This window comes from Coffea eugenioides, chromosome 6 (genome assembly GCF_003713205.1).
Source record: "Coffea eugenioides isolate CCC68of chromosome 6, Ceug_1.0, whole genome shotgun sequence".
Taxonomy (NCBI): Eukaryota; Viridiplantae; Streptophyta; class Magnoliopsida; order Gentianales; family Rubiaceae; genus Coffea; species Coffea eugenioides.
Genome location: NC_040040.1, coordinates 26246366 through 26266807, shown reverse-complemented (window position 1 = coordinate 26266807; position 20442 = coordinate 26246366).

The window sequence follows — 20442 nt, the reverse complement described above, 5'->3', positions numbered from 1 at the left end:
CAAATAGTGTAATTGAGGGAGGTATGGGTAATTAATCAAACCACAAGGGATCTAGCTGCAATTGTCATATACCTCAGCGGAGGTATGTAAAATTATCCCTAATTTAATTCCATGCGGTCATGCAGTATAAGCTTCTAGAATTGATATTTCTCCTTTCGGCAATATCATATTCTATCTAGTAGATAAATCATTTCCCTTTTTTTCTCAAACCAAAGAGTTTACATTATGAAGTTAATTTGCTTAAGAGAGAAAAATTAGTCTCTGATGTTTTGGTCCCCTAATATTTGGCCTATATATTAAATTAGTCTCTAATATTTTGACACAAAAAAATGTTCCCAAAGTTTCTAAGTTTGAGTGAACTTAGGACAATTGATGGAAATTCAACCATTCTTAACTGTCAAAAACAAAAATTTGTTAGTCAATTATTTTGACTTTGCATTTTTAGTTTCAAAAATTTAGGGTTCAAATCATTTTAATCCCTTAAGTTTTAAATAGTAATGTTGAGGGTTTTAGGATGAAATTAGATGTGAATTGGATTAAAATTGTGTTATATTTACTAGAAATTTTAGTATTAAAAAACATGAAAAAGATAAATGAACTTTTCTTCACTTTTTTTTATTTCATCTATTCATACTACTAATTTCTGATATGTTTATTCTCTTTTGCATAATTGGTCTGAAATTTGGCATGATACAACTAATCATACCAATGATTAATTGATAATGAATTTTATTATTTTTAACATATATTGATAATTAAACACTTAATTAAATATCCTATTAAAATGTAAACTACTATATGTAAATTAAGTTGATATAACAATAATTTTTCTTTTTCCTTTTTTGGCATTGCAATTGGTTATCCATTAAGCTTCAAATGGCACTTTATATACGTGTTTAAATTCTTTAATAAAACTATTAGTATAGATGTGCATAAATATAAATACATTTAAACATTATTATTGAAATATTTAATTTAATATGAAGGAAAGACAAGAAAAAAAAGCAAGTTTTTCAAATATCCAGACGAGTACTTTATAGTGATAAGTACCTTTACTTGTTAATGTAATCATGACCATAACTGATTGAAACCTACATCCAACAAGTAATGCAACAATTTGTGCAATAGCATTTCGAGTATGGTTATATACGATAATCAAGATTCTCTTCTTCCTACTAATATTTCTATATATATTATCCTATATTTTTATTTGACTACAATCAATTTAACAAAGAGATGATTTTTAGGCTAAAGAATAGTGTTACGCCAATGTGAACTATTGCTTTTAGGATTTTTATAAGAATTTGAGAACACATCTTTCATGTATTTAATTTAATTCATATTTTTTTTTCATTTCAAAAACTTAAATATAATTATTTGAAAAATAAGGGACCATATTGTTAAAGTTTCAAACATTAGGGACCACAAATATAAAGTCAAAACTTTTGACTAACTCAAATTGTTTTTGACCATTAGATATAGGGCAAATTATCCATTTGGCCCTTGAACTTTTAGTTTAAGTAAAATTAAGCCCTCTAACTATTTATAGTCAACTTTTAGCCCTCGAACTTGTAAAATTGGGAACCCGTGGCCCTTTTGGCTACCTTATCCGGTTTTGCAAACAAAAAGTCAAATCACACGAATGACAATATGCTTTAAAGAAGGGCATTTTTGCCCACATTTTCTGAGCAAAAAATGAACAACTCCATATTCTTCCATTTTCATAACCCAACCAAACAAGTCGAATCACACCTCTTTTCCTTACCCCTCTTCATCTTCCCTTGAGGATCTTTGTGGAGGGAGAAGAGCAAGAGACAATTAGCACTGTCGGGTTCAACAATAATTGAATATCATCGACATTGAAACAACAATGGAGTGGCAAATCAAGCCGCAAAATGAATACTTTGATCCAGTCCTCGCTTATGGTATGCAACTTTGTTGGAACTTTTAAATGTGAAATAGCTAGCATATTCAGTGGTTGGATGGGTAGCAATATTTTGATGATGGGGGTTACTGAAAGTGACGTGGTAGTGGTCCTAGATGTGGGGTATGGTGGTGGGGACCTAACTTTGTTGTTTGGTTATTCAAAAAATGTAGGGGTTTACGAATAATCTTTAAGTGTTTATTAAAAGTTGGAACTTGTTTATTGTTTAAGTTGGATTTAGCTATTAGGTTAGGGTTACTTTTTCAAAAAACATGTGAATCAGAAATTGAAAATTAATTAATTATTAATTTTGAATAGCATATTTATCTGCACTTCTTGTAAGCCCAACTTATATTGAAACGAAAAATTCATATTGGTATGCAGTTCCGGAATCTGAAATATTTAGCATAAGGTTACATCATGGGGGAAGAATAAATTGGGAAAATTACATAAGCTATGAGAACGGAGAAGTGTACTACGTAGATATGTGTGATGCTGAGCGTATGTCAATCCATGAGTTGAAAAAGTTGGTCATCCTGATGCAGCCATTTTGTACTATTACCTTGAACCAATTGCAGAGATGAGGACTGGTTTAAGAGAATTGTCCACTGATACTCATGTTAGGACCTTCTGTGATTGGGCATATAATTTCAAGGTAATGGAAGTGTATTGTCATCTTCTAACAGTAATAGAAATTGAAGAACTGAATAATAATCTAATAAAAGAGTCACCAAATGAGGGGGAAAAAATCTAGAGTTGTCATAGAGAAATTAGATGAGCAAGAATGCATAACTAGACATGTAGAGACTCAAAAGAGGAATACTAGAAGGGATTCTATAGTTGGGGCAGTAGAGGGTGAAAAGAGAGCAAAATGCAGTCATGCAACTACTAATGTTGGGACAACAAAGGATCAAAATGGAGCAGACTGTAGTAATGCAGCAACTAATTGTGGGGCTGATGAATCAATAGGTATAAAAAACATTGAAAATGAATTTGAATCAGAATCAGATGAAGAAAATGATAGATTTAGTGGTGCCAATGACTATAGTGGTGAAGAGGAAATGTTGGATATTTTGTTTTCCAATGCTGATGGCACTGAGAAATACTAGAAGGTATTCTATAGTTGGGGCAGTAGAGGATGAAAAGAGAGCAAAACGCAGTCATGCAACTACTAATTTTAGGACAACAGAGGGTCAAAATGGAGCATACTGTAGTAATGTAGCAACTAATTGTGGGGCTGATGAATCAATAGGTATAGAAAAACACCACTGAATTTGAATCAGAATCAGATGAAGAAAACGATAGATTTAGTGGTGCCAATGACTATGGTGATGAAGAGGAAATGATAGATATTTTGTTTTCTAATGCTGATGGCAGTGATAAAACCTCACAGCAACACCACGGAGATGATACCACAACTGACCAGACGCAGTGTTCACAATAGGGTGAGGTTTTACACATGCAAATAGAAATTGACATGGAATCACAGCAGCAAGTTACGAGAAAGAAACAAGTTAGGAGAAGGAGAACTAGACTAGCAAACCAATCTAGCCAGGGACTAGAGGATACAGATTTACTCCAATAAGATTACATCCTTGATCACCTAAGTAGTGACAATGGCTCATCAGATGATGAATTCAAAGGGAGATACAAGGACTTTATCCTAGAGAAATTCCTCAAAGATTTCAAGTTCAAGATTAGGATGAAATTTGACTCAAGAGCACAATTCAAATCTACTGTTACTGTGTATGGGATTGGGTTGGGTAAACCTGTTTGGACCTATAAAAATGAACTCACCAAAGTGAGGGCCAAGTGTAGGGAGCCATGTAAATGATTTGTATTTGCTTCAATAGAGAAGGCTCTCGGCACAAAAGACTTGGTAGTAAAAACTATGCATGATATCCATGAAACATGCAGCCATGCATGAAAAAATAAGAATATTACTACCAAGTAGCTGTCTAACAGGTATGTAGTAAGGATAAGATCAAACCACAATCTGCCAACCAGAGAGTTAAGGCAAACAGTCCATGAAGACTACCAGGCAGAAATCTCTAAGCATGTTGCAGCTAAGGCGAAGACACTAGCTATTGAGAAGATTAAGGGGTCAGCTGAGTCACAGTATAAGAAAATATAGCAATATTGTGAAGAGATTAAGAGGACTCCTCCTGAAAGTACAATGGAAGTTATGTTCACTCCATTTAGAGAACTTGGATGTAATCCAAGGTTCATGAGGGTGTACTGCAGTCTTGACCCACTAAAGAAAGGCTTTAAAGATGGATGTAGACCTATTTTGTGTTTGGATGGGTGTCATATTAAAGGTAGATATCCAAACCAGCTATTAACTGCTATTGCAGTGGACCCTAACAATGGCTATTGGCCAGTTGCATGGGCAGTTGTTGAGAGGGAGGCTACAGGTCAATGGAGGTGGTTCTTAACCCTCTTGAGTGGCAACCTGCAGATACAAAATCAGGGACATTATACTTTTATGTCTAACCAATAGAAGGTAAAAGTACAAAATAACTAAAATGTTATGAAATTTCTTGGATATCTAACTTGTACCTGCTTTGATATTTTGTATAGGGACTGGATAGGACACTTATAGAGGTTCTCTCAAATTCTGAGCACAGATACTGTGTTCAACACATGTATAGAAATTTCAAAAAGAAACATCCAGGATTAGGCTTAAAAGATAGATTGTGGAATATAGCAAGTTACACCAATGATTAGCGTATGGTGCTTTTTTTTCCAGACATACACAGTGTGATATGCTGGTTAATAACATGTGTGAATCATTTAATTAACATATTTTAGAGGTTAGGGACCAGTCTATTATTTCTATGATGGAAGCCATTAAAGAATACCTGATGGAAAGGATCCAAAAGAGAATGGCAGCAATGAAAAAGTACAAGTTAGATGGTGGACCACTCATTAGAGAAATTGTGGAAGAAATGGTCAAACGTGCAGCACTATGGGAAATAACATGGAATTCAAAAACAGGTTATCAAGCAAAAGGGTTACGGGGAGCCCAATTTGCTGTTGACCTTGAGAAAAATGAGTGCACATGTAATTTGCGGGCCTTGAGTGGCATTTCATGTTGCCATGCAATTGCTGCTCTACATAGAGCTAATAAGGATCCACACAAGATGTTGGCTGATTGCTATCACAGGGAGCTATTCTTTACCATTTATGATAACGTGTTACAGCCTATTAATGGAGACATTCAATGGCCACAGTCGAATATGCTGGAGTTGGACCTACCAGCAAGTGTCACTCAACCTGACAAGCCAAAGAAAGCTAGGAAGAGAGATGTTACAGAAGGAAAAGATCATGGCAAAAGGTTGCGAAGTAGGGTTGTAATCCATTGTAGAATGTGTGGAGGGATTGGACATAATGTTGAGACTTGCAAGAATCCTCATAAATCATCTAGTGTACAACAACCTTCTCAACAACCAGCACCTCCTAAACAACCAAGTAATCAGCAGCAGCAGTAGCAAACTCCAACAAAAAGACAACGTGTGAATTTGGATTTCACGGTAACTTTCTTTTTTTTTTTTTGAAATTTTTTGTGATCTGAAATGGTTTCTTTACTGTGTAGATAAGCAACAAACAGGGACAAAGAAAACAACAAAAAACTCTTCAGTAGCCAACACATCAACCTCAGTCCCAGCAATCCACCACAAGGCCACCAGTTCATAGGTAAAAAAGAAGTACATCAAAAAGGCCATTGACAGATGCAGACAAAAGTTTTATTAATCTCAACTATGCTTACTTGGGTAAAGATCCACCTTTCAATGTTGGAAACTGGCAAGGAAAAGGTGGAGGAAGAGACAGGGGAAGGGGAAGAGGAAGGGTAAGATTTGTTGGATCTGGAACAAGTTCTTGATAGATTGCATCATGTTTTGTCACCAGGCCTGACAAAAGGGAAGACTTGCTAATTTTGTGATGATTTTGTCGACTGTAAACGGATGTGAATAGAAACATTGCTAGATTAGAAGGTTTTTTTATTAGTCTTTTGTGGAGAATCAAAGCATGTGCCTATGCTTGGTATCTAACAATACGGACAAAGGTTACTGCTTTTTGGGCATTTGTCTGTTTTCTATAAAGTGATTATTCTATGTATTTACAGACAAAGATCATTTTAATTTTCTTTTGCTAATTATATTCTAATGTTATGCAGTTGCTATCTTACATTTATATGGTTTGGTATCGCAGTTTTTGTTAACTACTAAAATCAAATACATCCAACAAAGTCCATGACATGGTAATTGGGATAAATAATTCTCATCACATTACTTGGCGAAAATTATAGTTATCATTGACTGGGTTCTACCGCACTTTTACACTAATCCAACATGTTACAAAGACTAGTAAAACTAAAAAATACAATACACTTCTCCCTAACCCTCTACATCATACACCATACGGCAACCTTGCTCCATCCATTTTCCTCAAAACTAGCAGTACCGATCGCATTACATTTATCCCATTCATTTATACCACTGCCCTTCATGTACATCACAGTTACACACTACCCCTCATGTATTACCTTCAATTCGCATCATCCCATTACATTTATTCCCAATTTGTAGTATCCCAGCAGAGACTTCACCTCTTTTTTTTCTCTATAAGCATTATTATTACAGCAACCAACCAACTCACCACAAGTACTCTTACAAGAAACTTATTCAACCATTTCTGCCATCGTAGCTGCTCCTCTGTTTCTCTTAATTTTGCCTTCAACTTAGCAGCTTTTGCCTCGGATCTTGATGCTGCAGTTTCAAATTCCTCTTTTTGCTTTTCTGTTGCATTGATCCTCCTTAGAAGGCCTGGTATCAACTCAATATAACTGCGGCACATCTCCTCGTCAATCCAATCTCATTACCCATAGCCACCAGCTTTCTCTGAGCAAACGGCGTACCTTCTCCCTGAGTTTCTATCAATCCATAAAGTAATTATCTTTGTGACTTTACCGCAAGGACAAATAGGAAGCGGAGGGCTGCAATATTTGCGCATTTTTGCTTGTTTCTCTACCCAGCTCTCACCCTACACTCTGCAATTCATCTGTTGAATAAGTTAGTGATTTGGGTTAGGGAAAGAGAAGAAGATGGAGTTGTTCACTTTTTTGCTCATAATATGCGGACAAAAATGCCCTTCTTTAAAGCATATTGCCATTCATGTGATTTGGCTTTCCGGTTGCAAGACTGAATAAACTAGCCAAAAGGGTCACGGGTTTTCAATTTTATAAGTTCGAGGGCTAAAAGTTGACTATAAATAGTTAGAGGGCTTAATTTTACTTAAACTAAAAATTCAAGGGCCAAATGGATAATTTGCCCTTAGATATATTATAATTTCTATAAGTTGTCATCAATCTGACTAAAATCTCAAACTTTGGAAATCGCATTTATTTTGGTCAAAACATCAAGAAGCAGTTTAGAACTGCGTTTCTCCCTTTGCTTAATTAGTTGCCATGGTATACAGGAGCTCGATTATTATTTTTAACAAGTAATAAGAGAACAAAAACAAGTGTTCTTTTAAATACTAAAACTCACCAAGGTCACATAACAATTGACCAATGAAGTGGAAAACATATTTGCATGAAACTGTTGATTATACTGTTATGATCTGTATGTTTCATCAGAATCTGGTAGAACCATCATTCCTGCAATCCAGCCCTTTCAAACCTGTAGACTTATCTACATCCTTTTTATCTTCTTTTTTCAAAATTTTTCTTTAGTGCCATTTATGGTCTAGCTCTCTTCCATTAGCCATCAAAAGAAATAGCTCTTCAGAAATTGCAATTCACTTGTACTTGAGACAGATTTTTTTAAAAAAAAATTTTTGCCCTCCTTCCTTTTCATTATACGTCCCATATTTAGTCAAATCTTGTTTAAAACAAACCTAGAAATTATAGTATTTCTCATAAATAAATTTAATACTTGCAGTTATATTAACTTTTATAAAATTTTGAATTTACCTCCCTAAAGTTCAATTAAAAGTGTAAGTTTGTCCCCGCAATATATACATTCACAAAATTGTGCCACCCTAGGTCCTAATTTCTACACATGCTCCAATTACCATCAATATCATCATAACCATATTAATCAAATATGCTAAAATGTGATGTAATAACTCTTTTTATCATTTCCTTTTGTTTCTTAAGACGGGGCTACAAATTATATTGCAGGACTCCTTATATATAAGAATTTGACTCTAAAACTTGAGATAGCATATTCGTCTTCAAAAATAGCAAATGCTATTTTGCAAAGATTGCTCGACACCGTTAATTCTTCTCTCAAGCAAGCTAGAAACGAGAAAAAAAAGAAGCTAAGATAAAATAAAAACAAAAGAAAGAAGAAAAAGGAGTGAAAATCAAAGGCAAAGACATGGAAAAACACCTTTTATTAAAGTAAAAACGAGGAGTTGAATTTCAAGCAAATGAGTACACTTAGAAGGCTTTCAAATGAAGTCTCATTCATTTCAGCAACTGTATATCCAGTACTAATATCTCAAGGGTTTTCCAGCAATGAAACTAGCTAGAAGCCCCTTTATAATTGCAGTACCAGCAGCTAAAGTATGGAACAGTAATATATGTAAGCTCCTTGCTTTGTTGGAAATCAAAAACCATTCTCATGGAGTAAAGCTTATTCATTTTTTTTCTTATTTTAAACTTTTGGTTGAGAAATCATGGATTAGAGCTTTGATATGGTATGATTGAGTAAGACTAAGGTAAAAGCAGTCAAAGAGCTCTTTAGAAATGATTATTATTACTCATAAATGAGGGTGGCCATTTGAAACTTGAAAGTAGTAGGCCTAATAATGATAAATTTCATGTAGCAGTTGATGTTCCAATAATGTCCATGCCATGGCTTTGACCAAATGTCCACAACACCTGACCCCAAACTTACACCTCCCCTCCCCCACCCCCAAAAACACAGAACAAAAAAAAATGAAAAATGAAAACTTTAAAGAAATTAGGATTTGAGCTTAAAAAACAATCAAGCAAGTTATGGGTCCATTTTACATAATTCTTTTACCAAAAAAAAAAAGAGAAAAGGTACAAGGGCCCTCACAATTTATTACTATGGATGAATATTGTTTTACAAGTTACTGGTCATGTGGTTATGCAATGAGCATAAATTGTTGCATTGTACCTGAAATTTCAACCCCTCCACCTTGGGATCTCTGCAAGAAAGGGAGAGGGGCAACATGAAAGGCAACATGAAAAGAAAATTTTATAGTCAGAGGCAGAAATGTAATGGGAAATGCTTGTTTGTGCCTTTCTTATTCTTTGAAGTGATGATGAATTGTCTGCTAAAAAGACACTTTTTGATTAAAGAAGCACCTGACCATTTGCTGGTGTCCATCTATGGCTGTTGCCCATTTTACAACACTTTGCAGATCACAAGCTCAATGTTGAGAATTTGGTGGGTCTATCCAATTGATCTAAATGTGAAAATTGAGAGCACACGAATTGGTAAAATTGTGAATGAAGCTTCCTGAATTAGAGCAAATGCTGAAGAATACTGCTGCACGTGATATACCATGTGTGCTAGAATATTGAAACTTACCGAATGAGGTATTATTGCGATTCGATTGCTTCAAGTGGTAATCTTTTGTATATATATATATATATATATTTTGAAGATATGGAAAACAATTAGGTATGCACATTGGAGGCATATATTTGTATAACAAACAATAATAATATCATCACAAACGTTGTGATTTTCAAGATCACTGATAAATTGCACGAGCATGCATATTTTATAACTGTAACCCTCAAATTTACAGTGTTTATACTTTTCCTGTTTTTCTTGTATAGCATTATAATCAATGTTATGGTAGTGCAAAATATCTCACAATAAAATCCACCAAAATCATCACATTAGCTGCTTGCCGCTTGTTACTGTCACTGCGACTAGACCAAAATATCCAATTCAACAGAAGGAGTCAGTCCCAGGTTCGATCCAAGTTAAAGTTTGAAATTGGCAAAATCTGCAACACTTGCAGAAGGAAGGATGATGAATACGAGAGGGACTATAAGGTCAGGATGGAGCATCCTGGATATATATGAGTCATCTAAACAGGAAAACTTTAACCCGTCAACTAAAGAAGCTAAGCACTATTGTGTTATCTTTCCTTCAATAAATTATAAGTTGAAAGTTCAAAGAAAAAGTATAGAGCTGCTGAAGATGTTACAGGGAGGGCATTAGAGGTCGTTCGGAATGTTGGAAAATTTCTTGGATTTTACGATGTTATTCCAATTGTACATTTCTTGGCCATCTTTTTATCTCACGTGTCGCTAGCTAGTGCATCACGTAAACTGTTACAGTATTATTTTTAAAATCTCTTTTGAAAAAAATGCAATCCTGATGGAGTTTGCCTGCATATTGGTCAAATAGCTAGGTTCCATGAGGTGCTCAATGTGAATGCTTTATTCTAGGGCAGTGTCATTGATCAATTTGGCACCATAATTTACAACTACATGCTTTTACCTCGTCTGCATTTTGTTTCTTTATTCACATTAAAAAACTAGAAAGTCAAATCTCTCCGGTATTTTGTCTCATTATCTACTTTAACAAAAGAACTAGTCATAGTTAATTCTGAATTACTCCTTGCCACAATGTTTTATTATCATATTGCCCCTTTGACGTTTCAAGTGCATCATTAAGACATCCCCAATCTTTCCTTTTTGCAATTTGGTCCCATGACTCCGCCAAGCTGGTTCAGAAATTCTTCTTCACTGCAGAGGGCAAAGTTGTGTCAATAGGGTCATGTATGGTCATTGTCAAAGGATTGCCAATCCCACGGAAAATTTATATCTAAATGCCAGATAAAAACGCCCTTGGCTCAATCTTCATGAAACTATGAAATAAAATTGAAGAAACCTGAGCTGGATAATGTATGTGGTACAAAGTACAAATTTGGAGAATATTAAAGGTGCAGCTTAACCCTTTTGCAATACCATACTGTAAATTAGGCCTATTATGAACGATCTATACCATAGGAAAATTCATCATATATTATAAGGTCACCATGAAAATCAGTCCAAGTTCATCATTCTCTTCCACCAAAGAATGTAAGATCAAAGGAATCAGCAAACTGGGTTTAACTCAGTGACTGCCTATCCTTTCGTAGTGATACAAGCACTTTCATATTGATACGGTTAAATCTCCAAAGGAGCCATAAAATTCACATAAAGTTGTTTGTGCAGATTAGGCTACGAAAAATTAAAAGGGCTTTTCACTTTTTTTTTTCCTTTCAAGGAGAAAGGAGGAGAAAGGGGTGGTTGTTAGAAGAAGATTTTGCTAGAAATATTCTCTACCTAATAATGAAATGCAAGATTTTTTGCTGCCACTTTTTTTTTGGGGGGTTGCATAATTTTTCTTTGGTCTTCATAACTTTTCCATCTACTGTTGGTTTTTTCTTAGAATAAGAAAGGTAACAAGGGACAACATCATTTCTTCTAAGAAAGTGACCGCTGCATAAACTCTCTGATACTCACATTCCATATCTCCATGCCCCACTAGTAATCTTAATTGTTTTAGTCATTTCACAAATGATGTTGTCTCATTACTCGACAGCTTCAGATTCTATAATTACTCTCATTTTCATTTGTTCAATTTCAATTAGATATTAGAATTAATCATAAATTAATAGGTCGGATTTATAATTCGAGGTGCGTGAGCTTTATGCTTTTGTTAATCATGATATTGTGTGAAGGGCTATATTTACTCTTTTCTTGGGAAAATTTAAAAGTTTTTCATGCCTTATCACATGAAAACACGTACTAATAAGCATGCAATTAAGCATATTGGCATTACATTTCTTTTCAGACTAATCTAAAAGGGAGTCTCTATGTGAGAGGACAGGAAAAGATCAACTGAATTTCCAATAAAAAAAAAAGGACTCAATATCAAATTTCAGAGCCTATAAGTGACAAGTTTGGTTGGGGTATAGGTTATACTCCAAACTACAAGAAAAAAACATTCCCTTACTCTCACTATTTGTCCATGTTTTTTTTTTTTTTTTGGCATTTCACATCAATCTTCTAGATTGGAAGAATGTTAATTACTGCTAAATTAACCTGAAAAGAATATTTTCTGTTCTAATTTCCTTTTCTAAGCAGCTGTTAGATATGACATCTCTTTTTCTATGTGACTTCACATCATGTGAAATATATTTTATGGAGTTGTGCTGTATCATATCTAAACCATCACTGGAGGGTTAGCACTAGAGTGCTCTTCAGCTGGCCAATTATTATGTAGTAAGGTCCCATGTTTTAGCTCAGTTTTAGTCTTATAATGGAAACATCTTGGTGCAATGCACCGCTGTGATAAAATCTCAAGACAAATTTAGGATTATTGCTATCCACAGTGTGTTTTGACCACTTGCTCTTCATTACTAGGCATTTTATTTATGTGTTAAAACCATATCAGAATTGATGAAGCAAATTTTGACTGTACAGGAAAAAGAAAGAAGTTCAGAAAATTTTATTACCTTTGCTAAGTTGGAATTGTTGGGGATATATGTTTCAATTGTACAAAAAAATTACCCCTAACATTCTCATGATTTATGGTAAAAAAAACTTTTGCAAATTTAGCCTGCCAATGATTTGGACAAATAACTTCTTTAAAAATAAAAATTTACTTATTATCAACATACATAAATTGGCCTTGAGAGCATTTCACCACCCTGGATACACTATGACAATTTTAAGAAAGAAGGGCATCTCTTGACACTTGGGGTCTTACTGTCACAATTTCAGAGCCTTATATCAAGACTTGAGGGTGTCCATGGCACTGTTTGTTGTAGAAAGTATGTGTTCCCAAAAGCCTGAAACAATTAATTGCTTATTTGATTTGTTTTGAGAATTATCACTGAAACATATTTACTATAAGCTTCTTTTAGTTTGATGTCTATAACCAGATATCCCTTCGTATGCAATGAGGCAAAATGGTCAAAAAAGGTAAATTAGTACACTAGCTAGAAAATGGTGTCAAAATACAAATAATATTGATAAAAAAGTACAGATCCAAACAAGCCCTTATTGCCAAGTCAGTGAGGCTTGATTTTTAAGACAAATAATGTTTAGTTTTTTTATTTTTTGGTTGAAAACTGAAAGGGGTGGCACTTTTTATTGACTTTATCTGAAATATATATAATGGTATTCCATATACTTTAAGAGCATGACAGACATTCTACTCACAAACTAGGCAACAACCTTCCTTACAAAACACTAGGCCTTCTCCAACAAACCCAAAGGTAAAGCCAAGAAAATGATTGATCTCACATGACCCAAGATCACTAAAGATTCAGAGGTGAGACTTGGTGGACTTTCAAACAAGTCAGTCAGCATCTGCACCCAAAAAGTTCTCCCTCCTCTCTAACCAAGAAAACCAAGAAGACCATTTTCCCTCAGCACCACCCTCCCCCAACCCCACCCCCATAACAACTTCCCCCACAAACAAAAAGAAAAAGGAAAAATAGGGAGGACTAAAGAGAAGCACAAAGAAATCCCAGTAAGGTGTCCCTGAAAGTAGAGCTTTAGACAGCAAGTTTTTTTGGCTCTGAAATCAGAAATGAAAAGTTCCCAAGAATACACAATTTACCAAATTTAAATTAGCCTGCGCAGCAAAACCTATGCATATTGCCTCTTTTTCCCACCATTGACTTTGCAGCTTCTTCAAACTTCAAGGCATCTAAGCAAAGCCAAAACAAAAAGTTTCTCCACCATTAGTTTTTGTGACCTGTTTGGCCTGCACAAAAACATTTACAGCCTCCACCATCTAGGGAAGGGTGAACAACTTTTCTATTGAAATCCCACATGCCATGACTTGCTTTTTTATCAAGAAACAAATGGGATTATGGAGAAATTTGGCCTGTCTATCTCTTCTTCTGCTGATTCTTTTTCAGTTGGAAGCAACAAAGAGTTCTGCAGAAGATCACCATGGTAAATTTAGCAGCTTCAAAGTTGGTTCTGTGCCTTCAACAGAAGCTGCAAGAGCCCATAAAAATTTCAGAGGAAATGCAGATAAGGATAGTGCCGATGATGAGATTTTTGGTGGTGACAAGAGAAAAGTGTATACAGGTCCAAATCCTCTTCACAACAGATAAGTAGCAGAAAAAAAAAAGCTTGATTCACTCATTCAAGCTTTGACATTTTTCCTTTTTGATTTTTCTCATTTTCTTTGTTCTTTCATAGCATAATATCCTACTATTTCTTTTTTTTTTTCCTCTCTCTTTTTTGAAATTTTCATTTGCCTTAAAAAAAAGAAGAATAACCAGTAAGGTTGTATATGGAAGTTAGTTTGACATTTTCTTTTTTCTTTTTCTTTTGGTGAGCAAATACTTAAATTGTTTGAAGGAAAATCTGTATAACCAAAATATTTGTTCAGGAAATACTTTTAGCTGATTATTCTGTGGCTATTAATGCATTAATGTGGTTGTTGATGTAATTAATATTACTCGTTGCTCTGCTTCCTTTCATTTTTCTGGTGCTTATTCCTTGCAGTTCTTCATTTAATAGCATCACAGGGCGGAGAAAAATTAATTCATTCTTACATAAAACAATCAAGCAAAGAAGACAAAATAGCACGACTCCTTGGGATATGTTCCACTATTCTGGAGGAAAAGAGAAAAGTACAGGCAAAAAGTTATAGAGAGAAAATGGAGTCGTTCTAGTACAAAAAACCCAGGGAGTTGAACAGGAAATTTTAGTTTGTTTTCCCACTTTTGTAGATTTTTCCTAGACATGATTATATGAATAGTAGGTTTAAGCACTTTGAACTTTAAAATGTTATTTTTTAGGTTATTTCACCAATCATTCTGAAATTTACACTTGAAGATCATTCACGTCTAACTACTTGTCCGATAATATTACATGCAACCTCAGTTGTGATATTCGACACAAAACTTATAACTAATCACCAATTTCCCGTGGTTGATACAAAAGACCACCATTTTTCAAAATTGAATGTTTAGAAGATGGGCTCTCTCAACCAATTGTTTGGATTGTGATTTTTCATAGAAAATTTCTATGTTTCTGTAAACATATTTTTCTAATCATCTTTTTATGTCACATACATTTAAATCGCTACATTATATTTTTCTACAAAAGCCACTAAAATAGCAATCCAAACGAGGTATAATAGAAAAATTTAAGAGAAAACATACACTTCCATGAGAAGATAATAAGTATACATATGCATATATATATGTATATAAACATATACACATACAAAGATACATATATACATATAATGTGTGTGTGGTGTGTTTTTTTTTTTTTTTTTATAAGTAGAAGATAATGGAAAAAGGTTATAGTTGCTTAGTTGTAGTAGAGTATGGGCCTTTTTTCTCGCACACATACACACACAAACAAGACCACGTAGAGAATACAGAAACAGGTACACGGGCGCACGGACATTTACATAAATGAAATGTACAATATGGACAAATGATGAAATGTACATGCATGTAGATGTATCATAGATTGCTTCTTGTGCATGCCAAGATGAAAACAAAAGCACTTATAACGAACGTGAATTTCTGTGGCATTTTACAATGGTTTTGGACCCACCCCCAGCCAGATCCTGCTTTTCTTCTTCACCTGGTGGGGTTCTAATTCTATACTGCCCTTTCGGCTACAAATTGCTACTAGCTAGTTTGCTTTAGCTTTGGTATTTTTGCCTACTTCGGTCAGAAAAAAGGACTCTAGTAGGATTCGTTGTGATTTCAAAAGTTAACATCTAGACACATAAGTTGAAAATATTTATGTTTTAGGCTGTAGCTGGAGATAGGGGAGAAAAGTATTGTCAGATTTCAGATGTTATTCACATAGTTTGGTTATAGTGTACTTTAAAGTTCAACAGTTGATAGTTCGCAAATTTCAGAATCATCATGCTTGTTACTTTGTTATTTTCCTCAAAAATTTTGCACACCCTTTTAGCTGCTGCTAATTTTCCCCCTTTTTTTTGGTAAATTATACATGCAAGATTAGTGTTTAGAAGTTAAAATTCTCAGATAAATGCAAACTAATTGTATCTTTTGACAAACGTCACGTTCTGAAAAGTGCTATAGTTATATTATTTTTTTGAAAAAAAAATTCATAAAATCTTCAATCCAAATCGGCCTTAAAATTTTCCACAAAATCTCACATACTTTCTTTAGGGTCTGATTCTTAAACGTTTTAACTGCAATACATGCAATTGGTAAATATTTTCACACCAACACCAAGCCTTCCCCATATGATAAATTTGCATGTTGCATATTTTCAGTAGAAAAATCAGGAAGAGAGGTACTTATGAGAACCAATTTGGCATTCCATTATTCTTTCTGGTTCTAAAATAAGGAACATAAAATCCTTAACCTTTTAGTTGGATTTCTTTGAAGGGTGATATTAGATGGAGATGTACTAAATAATATCCAATCTCAGATGTGTTTTCTTATATCATATAAGTACTAGCTAGTAAAGATTTCTAAGGTCTATGCATCATCAGTTTTCTTAAAAACAAAAAAAGAAAAGTGGAAATTATATTCACGTCCTGCTTGAAATGGTGTACATGACTTGATTAATAAACCGTACCAAAAAAAATATTTGTTGAAGATTTCACCATACCCTACATAGTAAAAAAGCAATTGAAGTCCCATTCCCTGATGCCCGGCCACTGCACTATTTTCTTCAAACGTGACATTGTCTGTCTCAATAGGGCGCATTAAATGATTGAAAGACGCCTTTGGTTTTTGTTTGGTTCTAAGCTCCATACTATATAGTACAGTACAAAATTATTGATGAATCCCATTCAAACTTCAAAGGCGTTATGGTACAATGTACACAACGGCCTCAAAGGAAGAAAACAAAAGGAAAAAAAAATGAAGAGTTTTACTAGTGGATTTGCTTCTTTTATTCATGGAGATTTAGGGATTACAGATTAATTTTGCCCTTAAGAATCATCACCAACAATTCTACATTCATTAAGTTGATTGTTGGACTTTAATTTTTTTTAAAATTTTTTTCTGATAGGGGAGGGGTAGAATTTAAGAAGCACGGAGAAGGAAGGGGGATTTGAACCTAGAATCTCTAAGTCTTTTTATTTTTTTGGCAATTGTGGAAATAGAACTATTTCTAATATCTGGCTTTGCGAGTTTTAAAAATGATGTTAGTGTTTGAGATCTTTGAGACCAAGAAAAATCACAAAAAAAAAAAGGCAGAACTAGGGTATTTATATGGTAAAAGATATAATTGATAATATTTGGACTTTTTTGCAATGTACAACTTTTGGTAACATTTTGAAAGAGTAAATATGGCTACTCCAAAAAAAAAAAAAAACTGGATTTTGACGAAGAACTGAATCACATATATATATAAAAAAAAGAAAACTAGAAATATGTGGGAGCTTCTATAGCAAAATATAAAGGAATTCTTGGCTCCCAAAGTTTATGTCAACAAAAACAAAAGACCTATATCTAAAGAGGGGTGACCATAGTAAATTGGAGATCTATATCTTGATGATCAAATGTCTTTCTACCACATCCTTGAAAAGGGACTCATTTTTCGCTGCTCCCAAATTTCCTTTGGGATTCTTCCTCCTTCATCCCCTCTCATGAAATTGACCCCAAAAAAATAAAAAAAGAACACCAGAAAAGAAGAAGAAGAAGAAAAAGTAAAGCAATATATTAGACATTCAATCTTAGGATGCAACGACAATTATGAAATGTAAGAGAGCAGTATGTTGGCCATTGGCCCTTTTGAACAAGTCTAAGCTCTTTCCATTCAATCTCAAGCCCGTTTAAATTGGAATTTTTGAAAGCTTTTTGCTGAAAACGGATATTTTATAGTTGCGTGATGTATGTGAAATATAAAGGTTATTAAAAAAATGTGTCAACAAAATATTTTAGAAGGGAGACATACAAATTTGATAGTCTACACTAAAAGTAAAAAACAAAAATGCAAGCTGGATTTGTAGTCATTTTTCCTAATGCAACCTGTATTTACTTCTTTCTTTTTTAAAAAAAAAAAATCTGGATGCAATTATTCCCAAAAAAAATTTAAAAAAAGATACATGTTCTGCTTTGATATTCCTGGTCAATATCTTAGGATGTCAATCACCTATATTGAGTCAGGGAAAATATACTAAACCATGGTCTTATATTAAAAAATAATAATAGCCCAATAAATTTATAAATCCAGGAATTAAAGCTAGACGAACTACAAAAAAATCCTGTATTAATTTTCCACGCACAAAAAGCATTCAACTGTTCCATTTGGTGGCTGTTCTCATGGGGGACAAGTAGGTGACCAAGGATCGTCATTATTAGCATCTTACCGGTTGATTACTGATGGAAAAAGTTGTTAAAAAGCATGATTAGTTAAAAAGAATGAACTTTTAAGCCATCTCTAATCATGCTGACATCACACTACTGTGATAGCTGTCGAAAAACTATTAGTCGATACTCCACGCCCAAACAAATAAAATAAATTAAAATAAAATAAATGAAATGCATCCTCAAGAAATATAAGCAATCACATTTTACAGTTGAATGTAAATAACCATGTAGTAATAATTAATTCTCTTTTCCCCCACCCCCAAATCAAATTTAAATGTGACATGGCACATCAACTTAAGGATTTTTGGTCTAACCAAATATATTAAAAAAAAAAATCCTTGAAGTATCATCGAAATAATATTACGGTAATCGTCATCTTTTAGTTTTCAAGTAATTATATTCTATTTTTTTATTTGTTTCTTTGTTATTCCTAAAAAGTTCATTCATAATCAACATAATATTGAGTTTTATGAATTAATTTATTGGCTTGAGTAACTCAAGTGTTTTTTTTTTTTTATACTATACCGGACAAGATTTTTTATCAGATTCAGACACTCTTAAGCCTAGGATATATAATATTCGTATTGGTGCAAAACAGCAGAGGATCTAAGTAATGTGCTACTTGATAATTTTAACCAAACAAACATTTCATTGATCTTGTTCTTCCAGCTTTCACCAAAAATGGTAAAACACAATCCATCAGAAAAGCAAAACAAGGTTAGCTAACATCAATTGTCACTATCTGGGCATAATTTAATTAAAGGTAATGATTGAACAGTGAGGGTTGTTAATCACATACAGCACACACTGGATCCCAAGATTTAACAACACTAGAAGATTTTAATACAGTAAATGGAGCTTTTTAACAGAAAGAATTGGACAGTCTTCCAAAAGTATGTTCAAGTATTAAAGTCAACTGAATTAATCAAAGAAGCAAATAATAGGCAATTTACTCTGAAAAATATCAGGCGGCGGCGCACTTAAAAGAAGTTTTTTTTTTTCCTACACTCTCACCCCTTCTTATGCCCTTCTCGTCCCATTGTGTTAAGTATAGAATTCAAACTCTGAATTCGACAGCAGAGAAGATTCTAAGAGCCCTCTCCTGACTATTGAACCAACCCAATGATTATTTAAAGAAGTTATTCCAACCGTTATACATACTTCATCTTCAATGTTTGTTTTAGCATATCAATTACCTATATTGTTTTAGTCCATTCTATAGTGGATTTCTGTGTTATTACAATGATAATTTTAGTTCATAAAAATAGATGGGAAGTAAATGCAGTTATATAACTCTAAGCCGCCCTACGAACTAATCCGAAACCTCATCACCAAAAGATTGCAAAGTCATCCAGTTTTGAGGATACTTTTACACCTTATAAAGAAGTGAAGAATATTCATCGATACGACAATAGATATTTATCCAAGTCAAGTTCTAGATGAAGTGAGGTAACAATGAACAGTATCTACTTGAATAAATTCTTTTCATGTAAATATTCCAACTTGAAGAAGGGAAAATAGAGTAGTAAAAATTTTATTGAATGAAAAATTTTGAGGATAAAAAAAAAAGGAAAAGATATTTTGAGGATATAGAACATAAAGTAGTCCAGCCAACAGTATTTATTCCACTTATAGAAACAAAATTTTGGGGGAAAAGAATGCATGGCCTTTGGAATTGGCTTTTACATCCTACAAAAATGGAATGGATTTTATCTGATTTTGCTTTCAAGGTGGACATCTGCTGGAGCATGGATGTACATTTTGCTACTTGGACAAAAGGATAATAACATTGAAGACAACTGAACACCACTTGTCATTTATGTGGGTACATTTTCAATGCCAAGAATCACTTGATAATTGCACCTTTTAGCTCTTACCCATTACAAGGGGAAGTTTGGTTACCAAACAAATATGTAGGCCAAAAAGAGGATCCTTTGAACCCAGAAATGCTAACTTAGATTTGTCCATTTCTTTGTTTAGAAAAGTTTTTCCAACCTTTTTCTCCTTTTTATTGAAAAGAATCACATGTATGGGCATCTATGATAAAATCAAGAAAGAGTAAACGCAACTTTAGCAAGCTCCAGTTTAGTACCCATAAAACCACTTGAAGACAAGACAACTGCTTAGAGAAAAACTCAAAGAAATCAAAGGACAGAGCCTATCTTGATATAAGAAAACAACCTGGCGTA